The following is a 7,706-nucleotide window of genomic DNA, read 5'->3' as shown; positions in this document are numbered from 1 at the left end:
TCCCACCCAATCCCAACTGACCTCCCTGGAAGCAGCTACTTGTTGGGAACTCTTGTCAAACAGTGCCTCTGGGCTAGAAGAGTTAAAAAAGGGGGCGTTGGTGGCTTGCTGGACCAGGCTACCTACCACAACAGCTGCATCTCATGCCTAAGCAAAACAACAGGTTCTCATTGTTATCTTTCCTCTCTCTCCTGAAATCTTTGCAGTCTGGCTTTCAGTCTCACCACTCAAATGAAACTACTCTCTCCAAAGGTGCAAAACCTGATGGCCTTTTCTCAAGTTTCATCCTTCTCAATCTTCTCTTCTGTTTTTTTTCTTTCTTTTTTTTCTTTTTTCTTTTTTTTTGGCTGCTGACCATATTTTCTTCTTGAATGCTCTGTCCTCCTGGGGTTTTCTGGACTGTTTTCTCCTGGCTCCCCTACTACCTGTCTAACTGGTCTTCCTCACTGTTCTTTGCTATCTCATCATTCCCGTCACTGGACCCCTTAAGACAGAATCATCCTTCCATTATCCCAAGTTCATAATCTCAGCATTAGCCTGGACTCCTCACTCTCCCTTACTTCACATATTTAATCACTTGTCAAATCTTGCAATTTCTGCTTTTACATCTCTCACATCTACCTCCTTCTCTCCATTCACATTAGCTACCTTAGTTCAAGCCCTCATGATCTTATACCTAGATCATTACAATAGCCTCCAAATTGGTCTCTGTGTCTCAAAGTCTTGTCATTCCACTCTATGCTACCCACTGCTGCCAAAGTAATTTTCCTAGAATTTTTACAACTAGTCCCTCTGATAAGGGCCTCATTTCTAAAATATATTGAGAATTAAGTCAAATTTATAAAAATACAAGTCATTTTCCAATTGATAAATGGTCAAAGGATATGTTCAGGCAGTTCTCAGATGAAGAAATTAAAGCCATCTATAGTCATATGAAAAATGCTCTAAATCACTATTGATTAGAGAAATACAAATCAAAACAACTCTGAGGTACGACATCACACCTATCAGATTGGCCAAGATGACAAAACAAGAAAATGATAAATGTTGGAGAAGACGTGGAAAAATTGGAACACTAATACATTGTTGGTGGAGTTGTGAAATAATCTAAACATTTTGGAGAGCAATTTGGAACTATGCCCAAAGGGCTATAGAAATGTGCATACCCTTTGACCCAGCAATAGTACTTCTAGAGCTATATCCCAAAGAGATCATACAAATGGGAAAAAGACCCACATGTACAAAAACATTAATAGCAGCTCTTTTTGTGGTGGCAAAGAATTGGAAATTGAGAGGATGCCCATCAATTGGGGAATGACTGAACAAGTTGTGGTATATGAATGTAATGGAATACTACTGTGCTATAAGAAATGATGAACAGGCTAACTTTAAGCCTTTAAGACACACAGACCAATTTGGAGGCTATTGTAATAATCTGGATAAGAGGTCATGAGAATGTTGTACACAATAACAGCCACGTTATGCGATGACTAATATTGATAAACTTAACCCTTCCCAGCAATACAAGGATCTAAGACATCGCCAAATGCTTTGTGATGGAAAATGCTATCCACGTCCAAAGAAAGAACTATGAAGTTTGAATGCAGATCAAAGCATACTATTTGCTATTTTTTTTTCTGTTGACTTTGTTTCCTCTTTCTGGTGGTTCCTCCTATTGGTTCTAATTCTTACAACATCACTAATGTGAAAATATGTTTAATAGGAATGTATATGTATAGCCTATATCAGACTGTGCGCCGTCTTGGGGAGGATAGTGGGGAGGAAGGGGGAGAAAAATTTTAAACTCAAAAGCATATGGAAGTGATTGCTGATAAATCAAAATAAATTAATTTAAAAAAAACCCAAAAAAGTAATTTTCCTTCAACATAGATCCAGCCTTGAGATGCTCCTCCTCAACCAATTCTTACTACCTCTGGGATAAAAAATAAACTTTTCTATTTATCTTTTAAAGACCTAATCTCAACCTATCTTTTCAGTTTCAATGGACATTGCTCCCCCTCTGTTTCTTTGAGCCAGTCTCTCTGTTTTTCGAATGTGGCTCTCCATCCCTCATCTCTGCACTTTTGCACTGGCTGCACAACATGCCTGGAATGCATTCCCTCTAGCTCCTTTCTTCCTCTACAATGTAGCTTAAGCATTATTTCTGGCATGAAGCATTTCCTGATCTCTCCCCTACCACCTGCTTGTGCCTTGTATTATATGGTGCTTCCCACTAATCCTATTTAATGATTGTGTATATATTTGTATTTACTTTATATTTACACTGTATTTATTTAAATGCTTGTTGATTCCCCCATTAGAACATAAACTCCTTGAGAGTAGGGACTGCTTCATTATTCATTCTTATATCCCCACCCCTAGCACTACTGCCTAGCACAATCAGTTCAGTAGTTTCAGTTGTGTCTAACTCTTTTGTGACCTCATTTGGAGTTCTCTTGGCCAAGATACTGGACTGGTTTGACATTTCCTTCACTAGCTCATTTTGCAGATGAGGAAACAGAGACAAACAGGGTTAAGTGACTTGCCCAGAGTCACATGGTTAGTGTCTGAGGTCAGATTTGAACTCAGAAAAATGAGTCTTCCTGACTCCAGACCTGGCCCTCTATCCACTGTGCCATCTAGCTGCCCTGGCTAGCACCTAGCAGGTACTCAATGAATACTTGTTGACAATTGATTGAGACCTTGGAGGAGTGTGCAAAAATGGGTCTTAAGTGAACTGTGACTGTTGTCTGGCTTTAGGGAAATGCTTCACAACTTGCAGTTGTAAAGTATTCTTTGACACTTGGTAAAAAGTATTTCCAAAGATCATTGATTCTATGATTAAGATTAAAAAACCTTCTCATTCCACCAGGCTTTTTCCACCTCTTCCTGTAAATCCTTCACATGGGAGCCACTCAACATGATGGGTCTTATCTTTTTCATCTCCTGATATTGAATAGGTAGCAGTGGAGTCCTTGGGCCTGCCATCATTTGTCCTTAACTCTCTGGAGATGTTTCTACCCCACTTCATAAATATCTTTGATAACATTATATGTACCCACTTTTCCTACACACTTCTTTACTGACAATACTCAGTAGATTACTCAATCCCCAAGCTTCTCACCATTGCTCTTTGGGTGATTGACAACTTACTTTGGAAACTGTGGTATTTAATAATTCACAGCCATATCACATCACTAGAAGAATAGTAGTGTTAAAAGATGCCTATGTTTTAGGGAGCAACTTGGGGTACTTAAATCATATTGATTTATATACAGGAATAAATTTCTTTTCTTCCTTAACATTCTCAATTTCAACAACTGGTGTGCATAGGATGCTAAAATCTTCATAGGATATTCTTCATAGGATTACAGACTTGGCAGGAACCTCAAGAGATCATTTTGGCTTTCCCTCTACATCTCAGGAAGAGAGAACTTAAGTTTTCAAACAGGGACAGATGTCTCATTTTTAAAAATCTTCACAGAAATTTCTAGAGCTTTCCTAGGGTTCTGAGTATTAATGAATAGGTGGGAGTAGATAGTCTCTCGGATTGCTTCTAGCTCAATAATTTGCTGACCCAGATCAACTACCTTGAATGCCAAGAAATCCCTACTTTTGCCTAATCTAAATATCTCCTATTATAGGTACATTATCTTTCATTCTATTCCCCTGTACATTCTTCTTATGAACTAATTCTACTTTAAAATACTAAGAATTTTATCTGCAGTTCTGAGTCATAGAAAGAAACATGCTGAAAAACTCTTTAACGATATAAAAATACTTTTGGAGATAACGGAAATAATTTCAGCTCCATTTCTTTTTATTTATCTGTAATGAGGCTTTTTCCTAGCCTGATAAGGACTTTCCTAGAACTGATAGGTGCTATTTTACTTAAGTGGAAAATGTACTTCTTTGAGATATGCAGTAAAAAGAATATCAGAATTCAAATAGGAAAAAGAACACTGAATTTGTAGTCAGAAGATTTCTGTTGGATCCCGGCTCTGCCACTTATTACCTGTGTAACTTTGGACGAGTCACTTAACCTCTCTGGGTTTCAGTTTTCTGTAAAATGAGGTGGTTGGACTAGATGACCTCTAAGGTTCATTTAATATGAACCTTTGAATCTGTCTCTGCTTCCTGCTACTTAGGGCTGTCTCCTAATTAGGCATGAGGCTGGGAATCCACCTTAGTTCAGGAACCTATCACCCCACTGACAATCACTAAGAATACCTACCATGATATAAAGACATTGTAACTACATTTTCTAAACCAAAAATCCACATGTGTTCCTGAGTTATGAGTTTATGTCTATGAAAAAATCCTAGAAAAATACAAAATTACATTTAATTATGTGATACACAAAGTTTCTGGATTAAAAAGAATTTATCAACATAGTTCTCTCCCCAGCCACTATCTACCCTCTCCTGATCTTGACCCCTTTGTGAATCAATTTGACTCAAGACTGTTCTTCTCTGAAGTCCCTTGCCCCCTTATCATATTGCTGATTTTGCCCTGCCAAGCCTCTGCTTTGGAACACTCCCACTTTATGCTGCCTTCACTTCTACTTTGTGGCTGAATAAAATTGGAGAAAACCACAAAATTGTGCTGAATCCATTACAAATTTATGTTACATAACCTCAATTGGGCCTTCATTGCTGCAAGGCAATCCTTTTATACCTCCCTAATTAATTCACTCTCTGACTTAATGCAGAGACTCTTCCAAACCTTTTCAACCCTCCTCATACCTTTCCTCTAATGTCACCCTCTCAGCTAAGACTTAGCTTCACATTTTACTTGGTGGAAAAATTGATTCCATTCCCCAAGAGGTTGCTCTTCTCACCTCCTCCTCACCTCATATCACTCAGATGTGTTTTGCCACTATCTCCCCCATCATTCTAGGCTCTAGTGAATGAACATGGTAATGGAATTCACAGAATCTTGGAGGTCTTTCCAACATGCCTACCCAGGAAATGCTTCAGCAATATACTGTCAGCAACATTAGGGGTACTCCAGCCTGTTTAAATGCTTCCAGTGACTGGGAAACTACTAGCTCACAATATTGCTTCTTCCATTTTTGAAGGGCTCTGTTAAATAGTTCTCACCTATGTACCTTGCCTTTGGGGCAGAGAGATTTGTGGAAAGAGCTGACCTTGATTCCCAGGTTTTCCTTGCTTACCCTTCTGAAGGAAAGAAAAAAGACTTTTGGGAGTTGTGTATACATAAGAAAGAGACCAGAGAATTGAGAAAGGAAAGGGGTAGCAAGCCAATAGATAAGCCAAGATAGTGTATCAGAAGATCTGGATTGATCGTATGTTATATGTGCCATAGTGGGAGTCCCCAAGCCAGTGATCTGCTCTAGGACTTCTTTTTTTTTTATTTTTATTTTTTGGTTGCACCATGTGTGACTTGCCCAAGGTCACACAGCTAGTAAGTGTTATGTGTCTGAGGTCACATTTGAACTAAGGTCCTCCTAAATCCAGGGCCGGTGCTCCATCCACTGCGCCACCTAGCTGCCCCTCAGGGCTTCTTTTACTTCCTAACAAAGGCATCTTCCCCTTACAGTTGGCAGGGTAAACTAGCTGGCCTGCACTCTTTTTGTTATATTTAATGTAGAGCTCGTTAATCTAACCTTGTTGGCCATCAGAAATGCTCAGCAGTATTTAAGGCTTACAAACAGACTGAAAACAAGGGAGTGAGAGGGTTCCTTGAGCTATAGATACTAAACGTTTGACGGTGGGAGGTAATCTTAGGACTGGAGCTGTTGGCACAAAGTGGAAGAGAATATGACACTGTTACAAGCCTGGCACATAATTCATGATTCAGCTCCTCCTAGAAACAAATCACTGGGCAACAAGAACAGGCAGCAAAGAGTGGATAAGAATGCTTTCATTTTCAAACTGCCTGCAGCTGTTCTTGGCCAGCTGGGTTTGAAAGAAAAGCCTCTCCTCTCAGAGGGAAAGTGAACACAAAGTCCAGCCTCCTTAGGCATACTGGCAGCAGTGCCTCCTGCTGCCTACCTATAATCTACCTTTCTATAATGCCTACCATTCACTGTTCTATCTCTTCTACCCTCTCTGGAGCTACACAGATAACAAGCCAAATCTTCCATGTGTCAACAAAATTGCCCTCATCAGGTTCCTTGTTCTTCCACCCCTCAGCCCCATCCCACACTCATTATTCCTTAATATTGCCTGCTGAAATCTCATCCTTTCCTCAAGGTCCAGATCTAATTCCATAGCCTCCTTGCAGGTATCGGCATTGCAACTAAGAGGAAGTGCCGAGTACCACAGTCAATGGGATAGAAGTGAAGCTTAGAATCATGATTTGAATCAGCACTATATCAAGGGACAGCCCCAAGTACTTTGTGTTGAGCTGTGTGGCCTTCATTTAAAAGAGTCGATCAATCAACTGATCTTATGCTAGGTACTGAGGACACAGATACAAAATACTCTCCCATTGGTAGATCCCTGTCCAAGCTGCAGAACTTCTGTTTTGAGGATGGGGTCATGCCTGCCATCCTTCATTCCTCTGCCAGCTCTGCTTCTGACCCTCTAGACTTTTGCCACCATACCTCAGCTGCCTTCTTGCCCTGGCAGTTTCCTCATTCCCTGGGGTATTCTCACCCTGGAACATTCATCTGTCCCTACGGCCCCTTCTCCCAGAACATCTGTTTTGAGAAAGGGCCCAGGGCAGACATCTCATGCTTCTTCCAGCTCTCTGGAATTTGCCACCATGTCCCAATGCAGGTACCTTTCTCTTGCCTTTTCAACTCACTTTCCCATGTCATCTCCCTCATTAGAATATAAGCTCCTTGAGGGTAGAGATTGTCATTCTTTTTGCTTGTATTTGTATTCTCAGAGCTTAGCACAATGTCTGGCACATAGTAAATGCTCAATAAATGTTTCTGGCCTTGACACTATTCTCAGGAAGCTTACATTCCAATGGAAGGGTTGGCATGTTTTCAACAAGTATGGCAGGCACAAAGCCCTGAGAATATAAAGGCAGACATGAAACAAGGAACTTATACTGTATAATAGTTGTTGATGGCTACTAATTTTATAATTTAAAATATTTCAAAAATAAAGTACAGAACAAAGACTAGAACCAGTCTTCAAGAATGGAATCAGCATCTAAGACAAAAGCCATCAACAGGAATAGATCAGAAAAGAATATAGATTCATAAGCTTGAGAAAGTATATAGAAAGAATCAAAGAAAAATTGGGATTGAAACTCATCATCTTTTCCCCAAAACATCTTCCCTTCTAGTATCATCCATTTCTGTCAGTGACACTTAGGTTCTATATCTCCAAGTCAGCCTTTTCATTCTCTATATCCCTTTGATTATATCCAATCAGTCACTTCTAGTTTGCCTACAGAAAGTAATTCTGGCCATTCCTTCCCTCTCTCTGTGTAAGTGCCAGAGAGGTTTTTCACCTTATTGGACCTAAAGGTTGATAGCTCCATCAGGAAGAAACTCAGGAGATTTTTTTTTAAACTCATGACATTTTTGATGAAGTTGAGCCATGAAACTGTGTCCAAGTGTGGATGTCAGTATAAAAACATATCATAAAGCTGTGAAAATGACAGTGAAGGACAAAGAGCCAGTACAATTGAAAAAACTGAATATTCGAAGAAATACCATTCAGTTCTTCATCCCAACATACAGCTTGCCTCTAGATACTTCACTTGAAGAATCCTGAAGTCTT

Source organism: Phascolarctos cinereus, unplaced genomic scaffold, assembly GCF_003287225.1.
Source record: "Phascolarctos cinereus isolate Bilbo 61053 unplaced genomic scaffold, phaCin_HiC Scaffold_1;HRSCAF=81, whole genome shotgun sequence".
Classification (NCBI taxonomy): Eukaryota; Metazoa; Chordata; class Mammalia; order Diprotodontia; family Phascolarctidae; genus Phascolarctos; species Phascolarctos cinereus.
This window is presented reverse-complemented; position numbering follows the sequence as displayed.